The sequence below is a fragment of the Sus scrofa genome, chromosome X (genome assembly GCF_054392235.1).
Source record: "Sus scrofa isolate SSC_HxYL_T2T_F1_AM1 chromosome X, Sscrofa_HxYL_maternal_Yorkshire_Landrace_v2.0, whole genome shotgun sequence".
Lineage (NCBI taxonomy): Eukaryota > Metazoa > Chordata > Mammalia > Artiodactyla > Suidae > Sus > Sus scrofa.
The window spans coordinates 70,757,865-70,777,677 of NC_139401.1; the positions used below are offsets into that span (position 1 = coordinate 70,757,865).

Here is a 19,813-nt window from a genome sequence, read left to right on the forward strand (position 1 = left end):
TTTTTGTCTTTTGTCTTTTGTTGTTGTTGTTGTTGTTGCTATTTCTTGGGCCGCTCCTGCGGCATATGGAGGTTCCCAGGCTAGGGGTCGAATTGGAGCTGTAGCCACCGGCCTATGCCAGAGCCACAGCAACGCGGGATCCGAGCCGCGTCTGCGACCTACACCACAGCTCACGGCAACGCCGGATCGTTAACCCACTGAGCAAGGGCAGGGACCGAACCCGCAACCTCATGGTTCCTAGTAGGATTCGTTAACCACTGCGCCATGACGGGAACTCCCTTCAATCTATTTTGCATTTTTAAAATATATATGGTATATATGGATTGAAATTCTTTTTTGTGGGATGGACTGGGAGTTTGGGGTTAGTAGATGCAAACTATTTCATTTAGAATGGATAAACAATGAAGTCCTACTGTATAGCACAGGGAACTATATCCTATCTCTTGATATAGAACAGGATGGAAAATAATATAAGAAAAAGAATATATATACACATATATGTATGACTAGGTCACTTTGCTGTACAGCAGAAATTGACACAACATCGTAAATTAACTATACTTTAATTTTTAAAAAGTTGTAAAAAAGAAAAAAATTTTGGTATGTAGATATCCAGTTATTCAAGAACCATTTCTGGAAAACATGATCCTGTATCTACTGAACTGTATTTGCACAATTTATCTAAATTTATTCTTCCTTTCAATGATGTTTTGTAGTTTTTAATGTGAACATTTTTTACTTATTTTGTTACATTTATTCTAAACATTTTATCAAATTTGATGGTATCGTAAGTGGAATTGTTTTCTTAAGTTCACTTTCAGATTGCTCATTTCTAGTCTATCAAAACACAATTGGTTTTTGTATATTGACATAACACTCAACCTTGCTGAACTATCATTAATACTAAAAGTTTTTGTGTGGATGAATTGAGTTTCTGTACATAAAAACATGTCACCTACACAGACATAATTTTATTTATTTATTTCCAATTGTGTTTAACCTCTTTTCTATTCTAATTTCCCTGTTAGAAATTTCATTATGATAGTGAATACAAGTGACAAAAGTAGACACACTTGTCTTCTTTCTGATCCTGATGGGGAGGGACCTTCAATCTTTGGCCACTAATTATAATGTTAGCTGCGGGATTCCCATAGATGATTTTTATCATGTCCAGGAAATTCCTTTGTATTTCTAGTTTATTAAGGGTGTATTTTTATTAAATTATAAAAGGGTGTAGATTTTATCAAATGTTTTTACTATATCTATTGAGAAGATTATGTGGATTTTGTCCTGAATTCTATTAATAGGGTTCATTACACTGATTGATTATCAGAGACTGCATTATATTTGCATTCCTAGGATAAATCATACTTAATTGTAAGGCATAAATAATTTTTATTTGTTGTAAGATTCAATTAGCTAGTATTTTTTTTTCTTTCTTCTTTTTCTTTCTTTCTTTTTCTTTTTTTGGCTGTGCCATGGCATGTAGAAGTTCCCAGGCCAGGGATTGAACCTGCACGACAGCAGTGACAATGACAATGCAATATCATTAACCCACTGAGCCACCAGAGAACTCTAATAGTATTTTCTTTATGCATTTAAGTGTATTTATAAGGGATGTTGGCTTGTGGTTTTCTTTTTGGTAATGTCTTTCTTTAATTTTGGTATTAGCGTAATTCTGGCTTCACAGAATGGGTTGTATAATGATTCCTCCTCTTATTTTCTGGAAAATACTGTTTAGAATTTATGATTATTGTCTTTAACATATTAGTAGAATTATAGAAAGAAACTATTTAGTCCTAGGCTTTTATTTGTGGGAAATACTTGTCCTGAGTTTAGTCAGATATGTATTTCTTCTTCAGATGGTTTTGGTAGTTTGTGTGTTTCTAGGAATTTGCCCACTTAATCTAAGTCATATAATTTGTTCTTATACAATTGTTTGTGTTATTACCTTATAATCTTTCGTATTTCTGTAAGGTCAGAATTGATGCTTCTTTCTCATGGATGAATAATATTTCTATTGTGTGGAAATATCACATTCTGTTCTTCCATTTATCAGTTTATAGATATTTGGGTTGTTTTCACCTTGTGACTATTGTTAATAGTGTTGTTGTGAACATTTGTGGTCAATTAGAATACTTGTGAGGTTTTTGGTATATATGCAGGAATGGAATTATGAGTCTATGGCAATTCTATGTTTAAATCCTTGAAGAACAGCCAAACTGATTTCTGCATTTTATATCTCTACCACCTTCCCAACATCCTCACAAATGCTTGCTATTTTCCATTTTTAAAATTAAAGTCATCATACTAGGCATGAAGTGGTATCTTATTGCAGCCTTGATTTGCATTTCCCTAGTGACTAGTGATGCTACCTGTAGATTTTTCATTGTATTAAGACTACAAAATCAGGGGTTCCTGTTCTGGCTCAGCAGGTTAAGGACTCAGTGTTGTCTCTGTGAGTATGCAGGTTCAATCCCTGGCCTTGCTTAGTGTGTTAAGGATCCAGTGTTGCCACAAGCCATAGGCATAGGTTGCATATGTGGCTCATATCCAGTGTTGCTGTGGCTGTGGTGTAGGCTGCAGTTGCAGCTCTAATTCAACCTCTGGCCTGGGAACTTCCATATGCCAAAGGTGTGGCCGTACGAAGAAAAAGAGTACAAAGTCAACACACGAAAGTCAGTTATATGTTTACAAATTAGCATTGAAAAATCCCAAATGGAAACTAAGAAAACAATTCCATTTACAATAATATCTCAAGGAATACAATGTTTAGGAGTAAATTTAATAAGGAGGGTTTAGGGCTTGTACACTGAAAACTATAAAATATTTCTAAAAGAAATTAGAGTTCCCATTGTGGCTCAGTGGTTAACAAAGTATCCATGTATATATCCAAAGTATCCAGTGGTTAACGGCTAGTATCCATGAAAATGTGGGTTCGATCCCTGGCCTCACTGAGTGGGTTAAAGATCTGGCACTGCTGTGAACTGTAGTGTAGGTCACAGACGCAGCTCGGATCTGATGTTCCAGCGGCTTCAGCTCTGATTTGACCCTAACCTGGGAACTTCCATATGCCATGGATGTTGCCCTAAAAAAACAAAAAAACAAAAAAAAAAAGAAGAAATAAAGAAATTAAAGACTTAAATAAATTTGAAGATTTCAGTGTGCCTTAATAGAAGACAATAATGTTAGATAGCAATACTATACAAAATTACTACAGATTAAATGCAAGCCCTGTCAAAATCCTGAGGGGACCCTTTTTTCAGAAAATGAAAAGCTGATCCTCAAATTCATTTGGAATTATATGGACTCCAAACAGTGAAAAACAATTTGAAAAATAAGAACTTCCACTCTAATCTTAAATAGAAGTGTTAGTGGAAATTCTTGTATTGCTCTTGGTCAGAGAAGGAAGGCTTCATTCTTTTACCAATGGATATGACATTTTCTGTGAGTTTTTAATAAACGCCCTTTATCATGTTGAGGAAGTTCCATTTTATTCCTAATTTTAAAAGTGTTTTTGTCAAGAAAGGGGATAGGGTTTTGTTAGATGCTTTTTCTGCTTTGATTAAGATGATCATCTGTTTTTTTTTTTTTTCATTCTATTGGCGTGGTATATTACATCACTTTATTTCCATATTTTGAGTCAACCTTGTATGCCTGGGATAAATCCCACTTAATAATGATATAGAATCAACTAATATGCTGCTAGATTTGGTATTTCAGTATTTTGTTGAGGATTTTTGCATTTATATTTGTAAGGCATATTGGTCTATAATTTTCTTTCCTTGTTTTGTCTTTATGTAGTTTTGATATCAGCATAATCCTTGCCTCATAGAATGTGTTCAGAAGTATTCCCTCATCTTCTATATTTGGGGAGAGTTTGAGAGGCTTGGTCCTGATACTGTTTTAACTATTTGGTAAAATTTGTTAAAAACAAATTCTGCTCTGTTCCCTCCAGCTATGAAACCCTTGTCAGGATTCAGACACACCAAGAAGGTAGAGATGGACAAGATTAAGTCAAAATACCACAAAGCTCTCCTGCTAGGTTTTAGTTACCTTTTTTCTTCATTAAACACTTGGCTGGTATTTTACAGAGTTCTGGAAAGATTGAATCTGATGGATTTTGTCAGGTTTCTTGCTGTTTTTGTAGAGAGACAGACTTTCAGTGCTCGCTACTCCACTATTTTCACAAAAGTCACTCTGTCCTTTATTTTTAGATTGTAGTTTTGCTCAACATAGAATTCATGCTTGACTATCTTTCTCTTTCAATACTTGAATATATTCTCCTACTGCATTCTGACTTCCATGGTTTATGATGAGAAATCAGCCATTAATCTTACTCTGAATTTCTTTTTCTTTCTTTCCTTCTTCCTTTCTACCTTTCTTCCACACCTGTAACACGTGGAAGTTCCCAGACTGGGAATCAAACTCGAGCCACAGCAGTGACAATACCAGATCCTTAACCACTAGGCCACCAGGGAACTTCAAATGATGAATTTCTTTTTTTAATACTCTTTTTTTTTTAGTTTATTTATTTATTTTACTATTATTATTATTTTTTATTTTTTATTTTTTTTATTTTTCGCCTTTTTTCCTTTTCTAGGTCCGCTCCCAAGGCATATGGAGATTCCCGGGCTGGGGGTCTAATCGGAGCTGTAGCAGCCGGCCTACACCAGAGCCACAGCAACACAGGATCCGAGCCAGTTGGGTTAGAGTTAGGGTTAGGGTTAGGGTTAGGGTTAGGGTAGGTCTGCAACCTACACCACAGCTCACGGCAACGCTGGATCATCGACCCCCTGGGCAAGGCCAGGGATCGAACCCACAACCCCATGGTTCCTAGTCGTATTCGTTAACCGCTGTGCCACGACGGGAACTTCCAAAATGATGAATTTCTTGATTCTCAATTTCTTGTTTCTTTCAAAATACTCTATTTCTGACTTTGTCTTTCCAGAGTTAAATTTTGTGGTAGCTAAATGTAAATGTCATTGAATTTATCTTGCTTGGATTTTTTGAGCTTCTTGGTTGCATGGGTTATAACTTTCAAACCTTAGACATTCTTGTCCATTGCTTCATGTATTCTTTCTGTACCATTCTCACTCTCCTCATACTGCCAGTCAACTTTTGTTGATAGGCTTGATAGTGCCTCACAGGTCTTTTTGGCTTTGTTCACTTTTCCTCATTGTTTTATGTTTTGTCTTTCTATACTTCAGACTAGATAATTCCAATTTTACCTATCTTCAAGTTTGCCTATTTTCTCTTCCACATCAAATTTTTAATGGAGTCCATCTATTAAGCTTGTCATTCCAGAAAATGTACTTTTCAATGCTAGAATTTCCATTTGGTTTTCTTTTACAATTTATGTCTCTTTATTGATATTCTCCATTAAATGAGTCATTATCATTTAATAACATTTGATTTTATAAGCATGTTTTGAAAGCATATTTGTAATGACTACTCTGAAATCTTTTTCTCCTCAATACACCATCTGTGTCCCTCAAAGTCAACTTCAATTATGAGCTTTCTGCCCAGTGTGTGTTATACTTACCTGTTTCATTGCATTTCTCATTATTATTGAAAATTAGGTAGTTTTGATATGATATATAACAAATCTGAATATCACCTCTTGGGACTGTTGTTGTTTATTTTGTCAATTGTTTATTTGTTTAGTGAATTGCCTTTCTACTAAATTTATTACTGCTGCAATGTGTAGCCTCTGATGTACCAGCACAGATTTTCTCACTTATTTTTTTTTATCTTTTAGTCTGTTACCTTTTATCTTTCAGGTTGACTATGTAGACATTACCCTTGGATTGGCATTACTTCTCATTGGGAAAACATTGTGTTTAAGCATTCTTAGTAAGTTAGATTTTTGTTTTCTACTCTTGATGATTGGATATGTGCAGCTTGCAGGCTGCTATCACAGTTCAGGGAGTTGATGTATTTTTGGTACATGTTCAGCCAGGAACTTGTTGTATTTAATTACACTTTCCGATCACTACTGGTTTCTGATAAGAAATTTGCTATAATTTGAATTGTTTTTTCCTCAAAAGATAACGATTCATTTCTCTCTGGCTGCTATCTAGTATTTTTTGTCTTTATTTTCTAGAAGACTAGCTTCGATTTATCCTCTTTGTAGTTCACTCAACTTCTTGAATCTACAGGTTTACATATTTCAGCAATGTGTGAACATTTCAGCCTTTATTTCTCTGAATATTTTGCAGCCCCATCCTCCATATTCTCTTCAGCTGGGCATTGGCTACCAAGGTTAATAGATCTGTTTTTCTAGTCCCACAAGTTTCTGAGGCCTTTTTTTTAGTCCATTTTATCCTCTGTTGTCCAGATTGGGAAAATTCAATTTATCTATCCTCAAGTTCACTGATTTTTATCCTCTGCCATCTCCATTCTCCTGTGCAGCCCATTTATTGAGCTTTAAAATTTTAGTTATTATATTTTTCATTTATAAAATTTACATTTGTTTCTTCTTTATATCTTCTATTTCTTTGTTGATACTTTCTATGTTTTTATGTGTTTCAAGCATGTTTGTCATTGCTCATTGAAGCATTTTTAAATTACAACTCCCTTAAAACCTATGTCAGATAATTGTAACATCTATGCCACAGTGTTGTCATCTTTTGAGTGTTTTTTCTCATTCAAAATATCCTGAAATATTCTGGCTTCTTTGTATGTCATGTGATTTTCAAGTGAAATCTGGACATTTTGGGTATTATGCTATAAGAATTTGGATCTTAATCAAGTGTTGTGTTTTGCAGGCCTTCTCTGTCACTGCGCCATGGGAAAATGGATAACACTCTGACTTTTTATTTACATGCAGGAGTAGAAATTGAATAAATCCTCCACTGAAATTCAGGGGAGGAGAGGCTCCTTGTTTTTGCTGGATAAGGGTGGCAAATCAAGCTCCCAGTTAAGCCTCTGGTGAAAATATCCCAGAAGGAACTACAAGGACACCTCATTATATCTCCCTGCTAGGCCTCCATTGACCCCGTGAGGAGGTGTGGCCTTGTTATTGCTAAGTGGTAATAAATTTGTGATTCTTCACCAGGTCTCTTCTGATACATCTCACTGAAGAAAGTAGGGTCACTCATTATTGCTGGGTGTGTGGTGGGAGTCCATGATCTCCACTGATACCACAGGCACAGGAATGAGGCCTTCTTATTCCTCAATGGAATGAAAGTCTCAGCTCCCCAGTGGGTTTTCTCTGATCCTACCCCCATGATCAGGTGGTTAAGGTGACCCATACAGAAGTCTGGGCTTTCTCTCCATTCAGACTGTTCTGATGAGGGTAGAGGTAGGACTGCAGTTTTTCTGTGTTTCACTGGAATAAAGAAATTATTGTCTAAAAGTCTCCTTTCTTGCTAGGCTGCTATTTTCCTCATCCTTTGGACAGAGAGAGAAGCCTTTTGTTAAAGCTTTTTATATATGTACTGCATTAGTGTTTGTGATTTGCTGCTGCTTCAAACCAATCAGGGATAAATGAGACAAGAAAGAAATACAGAACTCATAACTCACCACTATATTTTTCCTCAAGTTCTAGGGTCCCTAGCCAGTCTCTTTCTCCTCTCTCTCTCTCTCTCTCTTTTTTTTTTTTTTTTTTTTGGTCTTTTTGTTTTTTAGGGCTGCACCTGCGGTGTAAGGGGTTCCCAGGCTAGGGGTTGAATCCAAGCTGTAGTCGCAGGCCTACACCACAGCAACACAAGATCCAAGCATGTCTGCCACCTACACCACAGCTCATGGCAACACAGTTGCCACAGCAGCTACAGCTCCAATTCGACCCCTAGCCTGGGAAGCTCCATATGCTGCGGGAGCAGACCTAGAAAAGGCAGAAAGACAAAAAAAAACCAAAAAACAAAAAAAAACCACCTCATTAACTCTATTTAGTTTTTTCTTAATTCACTTGGTATAAATTTTAAAAAGGATCCACTGAGGGATGGAACTATTTCGTACTGTAAATACATCAGTCTAAAAGAGTAGGTGCTTTTGAAGATCAGTTCATCCAGTGACACATAAATGGGTGGCATCAATAGGTAGGTGGCATCAATAGGTGGGTATAACACAGTTGAGTAGAATTCTCTCTTTGCAAATACACAGGTTACTTTTTCTTTTCCTCTTCCTCCTCCTCTTTTTCCTCCTCTTCCTATTCCACCAACTCCTTCTATTTCTTTCGTTCCTTTTTTTTTTTGTCTTTTTGCCTTTTCTAGGGCATATGGAGGTTCCCAGGCTAGGAGTCGAATTGGAGCTGTAGCTGCCGGCCTACGCCAGAGCCACAGCAACGCGGGATCTGAGCCGCATCTGAAACCTACACCACAGCTCACAGCAACGCCAGATCCTTAATCCACTGAGCAAGGCCAGGGATCGAACACACAACCTCATGGTTACTAGTCAGATTTGTTAACCACTGCACCACAACGGAAACTCCTCCTGCTATTTCTTAATTTACATTCAGCAGTGAGATTATATAAACCATCTCTGGAATATCTGCCTGATGTAATAGTACTCAGCAATAAAAGGAAAAAGATACCAACATACAATGACCCGTATGAATCGCAAGACCATTCAGTGAGTGGAAAGAGACAAAAACAAAGGAGTATATACTGTAGCATAACATCTATAAAAAGTTGTAGAAATAGTGAAGTTGATCTGTAGAAACAGAAAAGAACCAGTGTTTGTCTGTGAGGGATGGGGGAACAAATTGATTGGGAAAAGAAATGAGAAAACATCTGGGGTGAGGATAATGTTCTATATACTTGTAGAGGTTTGGGTTACACAGGTGTACGCAATTGTCAAAATAAAGGAATGGTGCAGTTAGCATTTGTGCATTTTTCTCTGTGTAAATTTTACCTTGACGAGAAAGAAAGGAACCACCATAAACAAATATTTGGCTCCAGGTAATCGTCTGGGGGCTGAATTATCTAGGGTTGAAAAGTAATATTGCTTACAGCTTATGGTAAAATGCATCCAAAATAGAACGTGAACTGCTGGATGGATAATGGATAGATGCAAAGATACATATGTGATTAAGGAAGGACAGGAAACTGCTAATATTGTAGTCTCTAGGTGGTAGTGATATGGATTTTCACCACACAACCTGGTTGAAGTTGACATTTCTGGATGTTTGATGGGGGTTCCTAACAAAATATTAGGAAAAAATGGAGGCATACCAAGCATAAATTTGTACCTGATTTTATTCACCTTCTGTACAACTTGAACATCACTCCACATCATTTGATATGCTACTACTACTTTTAAACAGAGGAAGATACTCATATTTTATCGGTGTCCTATTTCTTTCTACCTTGTGGTGTGTTTTAATAATTTTGTTGGCCATCACTGTCGTTAAGCACTGTGGGAGTGAAAACTTTGTTCTTGTGAAAAATTATTGCCTTAGAGCCATTTCCTTGAGCTATATCCTCAGGTCCAGAACATATGGCAAGTTTTCATGTGGGAGCACATATCTTCTAGAGCAGCCCCAGAGAGGTTCCTATCAATTTGCATGTCTACCAACAGCATGGGACAGGATCAGATTTTAAGCCAGTAGCCAATGCAAGGGAATAGAACTATCCATTTCTCACTTGCTTAAGTATCTCTTTGCTGGAACTCTTGATTGATCAAAACTCAAATATTTTATTTTATTTCATTTTATTTATTTTTTCATTTTTGGCCACCCCCACGGCATATGGAGCTCCCAGGCCAGGGATCAGATCTGAGCTGCAGTTGTGACCCAAGCCGCAGCTGCGGCAATGCCGGATCTTTAAAACTCAAGTAGTATTTTAAATACAATTTCTTATAAAAACGTTGGTGGAAGACATCAGAAAATGCAAGTCAACATGAGCATATGATCAGTAGTGACAGTATCTCCCACTGCTGTTAATAACACACGTAAAATTCCTGGAGAGGAATTAAGCTTCTCTCTATGCTTTGGGGTGGAGGAGAGAATGAATGTTGGAGGAACACACACAATGTCTGCTCAGTCACCAAACTGGAAAAGCAGAAAATCTTGTCCCTGTTGAGGCAGTTGTACAGACAGTAACTGGGAAGTTACATAAAGAAACACTTAGAAGTGTAAACATATCAATTCTCATATGAATTAATAAGGTTAATGTGAGAATGTATTATGAAGAAATGGATCTGAGGACAGAGAGAATTTTTAAGGGATAATTTAGTTGTTGCCTTTGTTCCCTTTTAGGGCTGCGCCCACAGCATATGGACGTTCCCAGGCTAGAGGTTGAATCGGGGCGGTGGGATCCGAGGCCCATCTCTGACCTGTGCCACAGCTTGCAGCAATAACAGATCCGTCACCCACTGGGCAAAGCCAGAGATCAAACCTGCATCCCCATGGATAATAGCCAGGTTCTTAACCTGCTGAGCCACAATGGGAACTCGACTCCTTATTTATTCAATGAAGACAAAGAATAAGTAGAGTAGACATACTTTGATACCAAAAGAGTGATAAATGGAAGGTTTCTTTCACAACACAGGATAAACACACAAAAATAATGTTGCTCTTAGATCATGAATGGACGGGGCTCTGAGCCAAGGACGTCAGCATGGTTGTCTGAAGAGTGGCTGGGGCAGACTTGGTGCCAGGTAAGCAGACCTAAGGGAGATTAGGGAGTGAGCTTTGAATCTCGATTTCGTTTATGGAACTGGAGCTCTGGATCCGCATTGTTGGTGGCTTATGGGATCCTGATTCCAGTCTGCTGATCAGGACCGGCCCAATTTGAGATGAATGTTAGACACCCAAGAGGCAGTACCGAGTAGACAATGGAATCTATGAGCTGGAGTCGAGGGATAAGACTGGACTTGAAATGCTCATGTGTGATTCTTCTATTTGTGGGTAGGATGAAAGGGCTGGAACTGTAGGATTCTGCAGGAAGTGAGCATAGGTAGGAAAGAGAAGAAATCTGAGAGTCAACAGCTAGAGCACTTTAGTGCAGAGAGGTCAAAGAGTCACAGAGTGACTAGCCAAGACACTGAAAAGTAGCAGACCCTGAGGCAGAATGACAACCGTGGGACAGAAATGTCCTGTAAACCAAAGGAAAAAAAGTATTGCAGGGAGGAGGAAGACCAGTACTGAGAAGTGACCACTGGATGTAGCAACATGCAGCTCTTGGGGGACTTTGAGAAGCGATAGTTCACTGGATTGGTGGGAACAAAAGACTGACTGAGGTGGTTCAAGAGAAAATGGAAATAGAGGAAGACGAGGTATCGAAAAATAAATAGTGATTTTTAGGAGCTTTACTGTAAAGGGCAAGTAGAGAGATGATACTGCTGCAGATAGAGGAAACTGTACAGTTAAGGCGGGTTTTTAAAAATTTATTTCTCTATTTCTTATTTTGTTTTTAAGGTGGGGGGCTTTGCAGAATGTTTGTGTACTGATGGGAACCATCCAGCAAAGAGGGGAAAACTGATGATGTGGGAGAGAGAACTGGGAGCACTGCTGGCGCCGTGCACTTCCTGATCCAAAAGGGGTAGAATCTACCGTCCAAAGGAATTGGACTTTGATAAGAGTGTGGATGGTGCACCCATAGTGACAAGAGGGAAGGTAGAGCATCTAGTCTCAGATGCAGGTAGGTAGAAAATGTGGTAAGGTCTTTCCTTTCAAGTTCTCAGTGTAATCAGCCCAGACTGTGGCCGTTTGAATAGCAGATGGAGGTTTAAGGAAAGAAGAGAACATGTGGGCTGCAATGTCTGTGGTAGAGTGAGTGGACTTGGAAAGTGTGTGAGTTTGTATCAAAGACCCCTACCATATTTCTGATACTGTTCTATGCACCAGAGGTGCAATCGTGGGAATGCACTTATGGAACCCATATTCCCTCATGGGTCTTTGTTTGGTAACAAGGTGCAGTAGGGGTGGATCTGGTGCCTGGTACCTTCCCCAGGGGCCAGGGCAGAGGACACATATTCTGGTCCACACACAGGCCTTGGCCCCCACAGGGAACAGAGCTGGCTCTGAATGCCCCTCCTATCCTGGAGGCACAGGGATGAAGGACGAGGTGGCAGTGTGTTGGACCACTGAGAAGCCTAGTGGCCTTCTTCTCTCTAGCTAACAGTGTATTTTCCTCCCCAGAGACAACCCCTCTCCAACAGACACCGCACTAATGACTGCCTCACCCTCCTACTCTGTCTGGCTTCTGGTTGCCATGGTGATGTGGCCAGAAGCTCTGGTCTCTCAGTGAAAATGAGTGGGAACCTGTGAATGTAGAGGGAGTTTTTGAGAAGAGAGGATGGATTTCTTGCAGGTGAGAATGACCTAATACTCTTAGGGCCTTTGGTGATTAACAGCCTGATGCCACCCTCACTGCCTCCCCTCCACTCACCAAACAGTAACACCATTATCACCGAAAGGCAGAGGAGCCAGACTGCGAACAGGGAGCCTTAAACCAGACGACATAGGCTTTTCATCAGTGTCGTTTCCCAGAAAAAGTCACTCAATTAGGAGTGTTCACTTGCCCACATCCCAAGGTGTTCTCCTTATGCTCTATTTTGTAGTGCTCTGTCTAGTGGGACTGCTGGGCACTCAAAGGACTCCTAGGGCTGGCTGCCCAGCAACAGGTTATTAGGAAGTAACTTATTAGGAAGTGAGGATACCCAATGGGAAGGGCATGCTACAGGTGTGAGTTTGGGGACACGGCCAGGCTTAGCCGAATGGCGTAAATTCTCATGTCCAGTCCCGGACAGTCAACCTCGATAGGGCCAGTCCCCTCTCACTCTTGCCTCTGCCTCTCTCCTCCTCCTTCCCTAAAGAATTCAGTGGGGTAAGATGAAGTTAGGGGTGGAGGGTTGGCAGAAGCCCTGAAGATCTCTGCTGCCCCTCCTCTCCAGCCAAGAGCCTCTTTACTTTTCATTCCAGCAGACTGCTCTGCCTTCAAGTTTCAAGACCCATAATCAGCTTTGAGTGTCAGTGTCCAGATCCTCAATGGCCTAATAGGCCTGGTGGTTTGGTTGCTATGGCAATCTTGCCCGGGGCTTTCCTCACTAGATAACATAGAAAGGGCATTGGAAATGGGAGTGGCCAGCCTCATGGGGTGGGGGAAGAACTGTAATGTGAATATTCTAATTACACCGATTGATAGCCCTCTGTGATTAAAGGTCTAGAAAAAGAGGCCAGGGCAGTGGGGGGCGGGGGGCTTTGATTGGGAAAAGGGAGCCTCAACAGGAAGAGGCTTTTTTCCAGAGAGTATTTGGAGGATAAGGAAAACATTGCAGGACTGGGACTTAGGGTGAACTGACTCTGCTCGGTACTCTGAATTTCATTTAAAATTCCAGGGCTAGATCCCGGTGGTTGGGGGCAGGTTAGCAGGGAGATGTCAAGAAATACTTTTCTGGGAGTTCCCGTCGTGGCGCAGTGGTTAACGAATCCGACTAGGGACCATGAGGTTGCGGGTTCGGTGGGTTAACCATCCGGCGTTGCCGTGAACTGTGGTGTAGGTTGCAGACGCGGCTCGGATCCCGCGTTGCTGTGGCTCTGGCATAGGCTGGTGGCTACAGCTCCGATTCGACCCCTAGCCTGGGAACCTCCATGTGCCGCGGGAGCGGCCCAAGAAATAGCAAAAAGACATAAAAAAAAAAAAAAAAAAAGAATTACTTTTCTGAGTGGGAGAGGGGGCTAGTTGCCCCACCTTCTGGTCTGGTATTTGAGGGCACATGCCATGTTGTCCACACCCAGGCCCGTGGTCCCCAGGGACTTGAGGTGAGGTCCAGTTTGCAGCCCTCAGCTAGTCAGCTGCCCACTTCTCTCCAGCTAAGACCTGCCTTGTTTTCAATCCTGTCCGCCTCTCACCTCCATCCAGTATTCTGGACTCTGTAATCAGCTTAGGTGTCTAATGACTCAGTCGTGGCTTAATTGGCTCTAGCTTCTGGTTGCTATGGTGATGCAACCAGGAGCTCTGCTCAGAGTTAAAATAAGAGGGAACCCGATGTGGGAGGGGGACAACTTGGGGAGGGGGGTCAAGTTTGAAGAGAAGAATGCTCTAATTACACTAATTGATAGCCTTTTGCCATTTTGTCAAAAGGCCATAAATGCAGGCCTCCAGACCCCAAGGCAGAGGGAGCTGAAGGCTTATCAGGGAAGAGAAAGCATCAAACACAAGGGGAAAGGCTCTGTACTAGAGACATTTCCAAGAAGTCATCCAGAGGTTAAGAAAATGTTCCATGTGCTCAGCATCTCGGAATATGGATTTTGGACAGACATAGGCAGGTTAGGGGCTCCGGTCTTTATTTGCAGAGACCGAGGTGCCCTCATGTCAGTCACAGCTGCTCAGATGGGAAACCAAGGCTCCGAGGTGAGAAGGGACTGGATCTAAATCACGGGCTAAGCTAGTGGCAGAGCTGTAAGCAGTGTTCAGGGCTCTTGATGACCATGCCAGAGCTCTCTCTATGACCTCAGTCAGCCTCCAGTTAGAGACCAGGATGCTCAAACCCTTTATCACACAGACAAAGGGATGAACCAGAAAGGGGAAGCAACCTGCCCAGCAACCCACGCAGTCCTTTTTGGCATGGGAATGAGGCTCTCCTGGTTTTTATTTTTATTTTTTTGTCTTTTTTGCTATTTCTTTGGGCCACTCTCGCGGCATATGGAGGTTCCCAGGCTAGGGGTCAAACCGGAGCTGCAGCCCCCGGCCTACGCCAGAGCCACAGCAACGCGGGATCCGAGCCGCGTCTGCAACCTACACCACAGCTCAGGGCAACGCCGGATCCTTAACCCACTGAGCAAGGGCAGGGACCGAACCCGCAACCTCATGGTTCCTAGTCAGATTCGTTAACCACTGCGCCACGACGGGAACTCCAGGGTCTCCTGGTTTTTAATGTAGACCGGGTCGATAGTGAGTGGTTTGAGAATTAGGGCAGGGACCTAATTCTCAAAGTGGGAAAAGGGAAGAGAGCACTTTACTTTACAGGAAATCCTGCAGGATTTGTGAGCCTGTGATGGGAAAGATTCTCACCTAAGTGGTGAGAGGGGATTGGTGCCATTAATGGCAGGGGCGGGGTGGGGGGGGTGGAAACAACGGAGGAAAGAAAGGAGAGAGACAGACACCTCCTTGCCTATTACTGGGATGTTCATTGGAAGTAGTCATTTCCTTGTTCAGTAGCTGGAAATGAAATGCAGAGAGAACCAAGGGGAGCATGATACTCATTTGCCAGGTGTCTCAGAGGCCCCCATCAGTATAGAGATGGGGAAACCAGCACACCCAGAGTGGGGAATGATGTCCCCCCAATCAGAAACTGGGTTACTGGCAAAGCTGTGAGTGGATCTCTGGACTCATGACGTCCATGCTCCTGATGACTGCTGTCCTGCAGGAGTGCCAGGCAGCAGGAAGAGCACTTACTTCTCTGGCAGTAAACCCTTGGGAGAGTGTCCTCACACTTGGGTGTCAGGGAACATGATGGGAGAGAGGTGTCCTCCATGTACTTTCCCAAAGGGTCCTGGTGCCTCTCCCTCTGACTATGGGAAAAGGTCACATGGCTCTAATGAGAAAGATACTGAAGTACAGGAGGAGAAAATGGTGACTATGGTCAGCATTGGCATGGAAACAGTGAAAATCAAAAGGTGATGGGGAGTTCCCGTCGTGGCGCAGTGGTTAACGAATCCGACTAGGAACCATGAGGTTGCGGGTTCGGTCCCTGCCCTTGCTCAGTGGGTTAACGATCCGGCGTTGCCGTGAGCTGTGGTGTAGGCTGCAGACTCGGCTCGGATCCCGCGTTGCTGTGGCTCTGGTGTAGGCCACTGGCTACAGCTCCAATTCGACCCCTAGCCTGGGAACCTCCATATGCTGCGGGAGCGGCCCAAGAAATAGCAACAACAACAACAACAACAAAAGACAAAAAAAAAAAAAAAAAGGGGAAAAAAAAAAGGTGATGGGAAATTAGAGGGGCCTGTAATTGACCTAGCTAATGTGTAGAAAGGACTGGAAAGTTTTACAAGGACTTCTCTGGTAACTGCATCAAAAATGTAGGGAATTGGGGGAATCTCACATGCAGGATTCAAAGTTAGTTCCTAGATCTTGGATTATCTTTATTATCATTATGAATTACTTTTCATATAGATTGCCTATCTCTACTTCACTTTTTAGTTCTTGTGGTGTTTTATGTTGTTCCTTCATCTGAAACATATTTCTCTGCCTTTTCATTTTGTCTAATATTTTTGTGTTTTTGGTCCCTTTCCTCCAGCTGCAGGATTGTAGTTTCTCTTGCTTCTGTTGTCTGTTGTCTGCCCTCTGGAGGTAAGGCTAAAGTTTGGTCAAGTCAGGGTAGCAGATACATTGTCAGTTAACTATTTATGAGGCAAATAATGGGTGTTTGGAGGGTCTCTGTTTATCCTTATATAGATAAACAAAATGGGTCTTATGTAAGTTACATGAGTCTTATCTAAGCTATATGGGGAAGAGTGCCTCTTTGTAGCTCAGGTAAAATTCAACATTGTCAGTCTTTTTTTTTTTTTTTTTTCAAAATGAATAATATTTGTCACTAAGCAACTCAGAGGTGATTATAAACTCCCTGCATGGTAGGTCTCCAAATATTTCCCCAGACTACCTTAATGATCCAAACAGCGATTTTTCTAGGGATAAGTCCAGTTCATGAATGGTCTGCTGCAATGATGAATCCTTAAGGTATATTTCAGGTTGCAGGTAAGAAGACAGCCTGAAAGAATGAGAGAGACTTGACATCAGAAGATTGAGTAAAAAGCCTGATTTAATAGTCCGGGTGGAAATAATTAACAGCTGACATTTACTTAGCATTTATTTTGTACCAGGCATAATTCTAAGCACATACCCACTACCACCACCAAATACTATGCCCTATTCCTCTAATCATACTTAAGTGTACCTTCTGGGATGGAAATATTTGTGAGCAAGAGCAGGAGTGTGGGGTTGATCATTAGAGCAGCTGCCTGGGCCACTGTAAGTCTTTCCAAATTATAAGACTTACAATTTGTGAATCATGAAAGTAATGTCACTGATAGATGTTCCCAGTGTCACTGCTGCTCTCAGGATTGGTTTCTGCTTTAACTGCTTTAATAGTCCAGAGTCCTTTTAAAACATATTTGTGTGTGTGTGTGTGTGTGTGTGTGTGTGTATTTATTGATGCGTAACTGACATATCATAAAATTCACCTACTTTAAGTGTATAATTCAATAATTTTTTAGTGAACCCACACAGTTGTTTAATTGCTATCAAATTCTTGAACATTTTCATTACTCCAAAAAGATCCCTAGTTCTCATTTCGACCATTCCATATTTCCATCCCCAGCCCCAGGCAAACTATGTTGTGTTTCTACTTTTTGTCTCTATAGATTTCTCTTTAATGGACATCTATTATGTAATAATATAATGTGTGGTCTATTGCATTTGGCTTCCTAGATGCCTTTTTGATTTGGAGCTACATCTTTCCCATGTCTTACCCTCAGCATCTTATCCTTTTTCTGATTACCTAGTATACATCATAAACCCCATAAAATAGTCCTCAAATAGAACATAAAAGGAAAAGTGACTTCATTCAACTTGCATTAGTCTCTGTGTCTTTCTACATTATAGTATATGAATACCCAAATACATACATATGCATGTTAACCTCTCTCCTTTATTAAATGAATAGTAGAAATTATTTTCTAATGTTTTACATTTTTTTAATTCTTTAATAAGTTGGACATGTATCATTTTGAAATATATATGTATGTGTATATATATGTATATATATATCTTTAGAATAAATCCCTATAAATGGGAAATGATTATTAAAGGTTTTGTGCATTTGTATTTTTATTTTTTATTTATTTTTTTTATTATTATTTTTTTTTATTTTCCCACTGTACAGCAAGGGGGTCAGGTTATCCTTACATGTATACATTACAATTACAGTTTTTCCCCCACCCTTTCTTCTGTTGCAACATGAGTATCTAGACATAGTTCTCAATGCTATTCAGCAGGATCTCCTTGTAAATCTATTCTAAGTTGTGAATTTGTGCATTTGTAAATTTGAAAGAAGTTGACAAATTTGCCCCCAGGGGTTATATAAAGTTATACCAGGAGCATAGAATGTGAACAATAATTCACAAAGGAGAAAACCAGATTGCTAATAAACTTGAAAAACATCCATTAATAATTTTAAAATTTGAATTAATACAATATTAGGGTACCATTTTTCACCTTAAAAAAGAGTAAGAACAAAACCAGTGCAATGCAAGACTCAAGGAAAGAACCATTTACATAAATCTAAACTACTATGGTATTTTATAAAATGGTCATGACATTTTACTCAGTAATCCACTTCTCGAGCTCTTTAATAAAAATCAGAAACGCAGAAGATTTTTGTTCTCACAATTTCATTATACCATAGTTTCTAATAGTGTGGAAATTTTTAATGTTCAATAAGAGTGGAATATTTAAATGATTAAACCATCAATTATTATATACACACTAAAATAACATTTTAAAAATAGTTCTAGTGGCATGTAAAATATAAAAAGAAAGAATACTTATGTACAACTGTAGAGTAGTATGTGATTTCAGTGAAATGAAAATGTATACTATTTGCATAGAAAAATGTTTGGGAAAATACACCAAAAGTTAAATAATGGTTGTCTCCAGTTTGAGGGATTTCATGTGATTTTTCTTATTAATTTTTTCTGTATTTACCAAGTTCTCAACAGTGCTTAAGAATTGCTTTTTAAATCATTAACAAAAACTTAAAAAAAAAACACTTAAAGAAGAATTATTAATGGTGTGGAGAAATACTATATAATTATGAAAAATGTATGCAGAAAACAAAATGATATTAAATATGAAAATGCAAATAACTATACAGACGGGGAAAAGCTAGTAAAACTGCATCTAAACATGAAAATTGACTCTGGTGGCATGAATGTGTGTATTCAGCTGCATACATATTATTTTGATAATGAGAAAAATTAAAGGCTATAAAATAAATCCAAACATAAAAATATATGTTAAAGATATGAATGTCATTCACGGAAGAAAAATAAATTCTATGAAACACAGCAATATATTTAGCTTCCCTACTTATCAAAGAAATGCATATTAAAACAATTCTGAGATGCAGATTTTCATCTCCCACATTGAGAAACAATTATTTAAAAATCATAATCAATGGAAGCAACAATGCAGAAAAGTATTTTATATCTACTTTGCTTGGAAATGTATTTTCCTCCAAGTTTGGAAGAAGGGGAATGGGCAGGAAGTGTAGAAAGTTCTATTTTATAGAGCTCTGCCGCCATCTTCAGGAAGCTAATGAAATTAATTGTACACATCTTTTTTTCAGTGGACTTGACTCAGACATGAAGGCCTTTGCTAAAAGTTTACAGCAACCATACAAATACCGAATCAAGAAGAAAAAGCCATCTTCAGAATGGTAGGAAATTTTTTGTGGTCTTTTACTCACCCTTATCTGTTGCCTTCTTCATTGAGGTCATGGTTTTTGTTTTAAAGAGGAAGCAGCCTGGTTTGCAATTCCCTTACTCAAACTAAAGGGAACACAGCACACTTTATTTGAAAATTTTAAAAATCTGTGTAATCTGTTTTATCCTGTCTGGGAGGTAGCTGAAGGACTGGTGCTAGGTTCTCATTTCTCATATGATATTGTGAAAGTTTAAGGTGTACAAGTGATGGTTTGATGCCATATATGTTGCAAAATGATTACCATGATAAGGTTGGTTAACATCTATTTCCTTACATGATTACCACATCTTTTGCCACAAGAGTATTTAAAATCTACTCTCTTCACAAATTTCAAGTATATAATACAATATTGTTACCTACAATCATCAAATTAAATATTAGAT

The 19,813-nt window shown here is 39.7% G+C and overlaps 1 long non-coding RNA gene across 1 annotated transcript in view; it reads left to right on the plus strand.

The window, feature by feature from the left end:
- LOC146394663 (uncharacterized) overlaps window positions 1-19,383 on the plus strand; it is a 174,257-nt gene extending 154,874 nt beyond the window's left edge. Inside the window, exon 4 of the long non-coding RNA XR_014835649.1 lies at window positions 19,294-19,383. This is a non-coding gene — a long non-coding RNA (uncharacterized LOC146394663). The remainder of the gene's footprint in view (window positions 1-19,293) is intronic.
- Window positions 19,384-19,813: the final 430 nt, after the last annotated feature.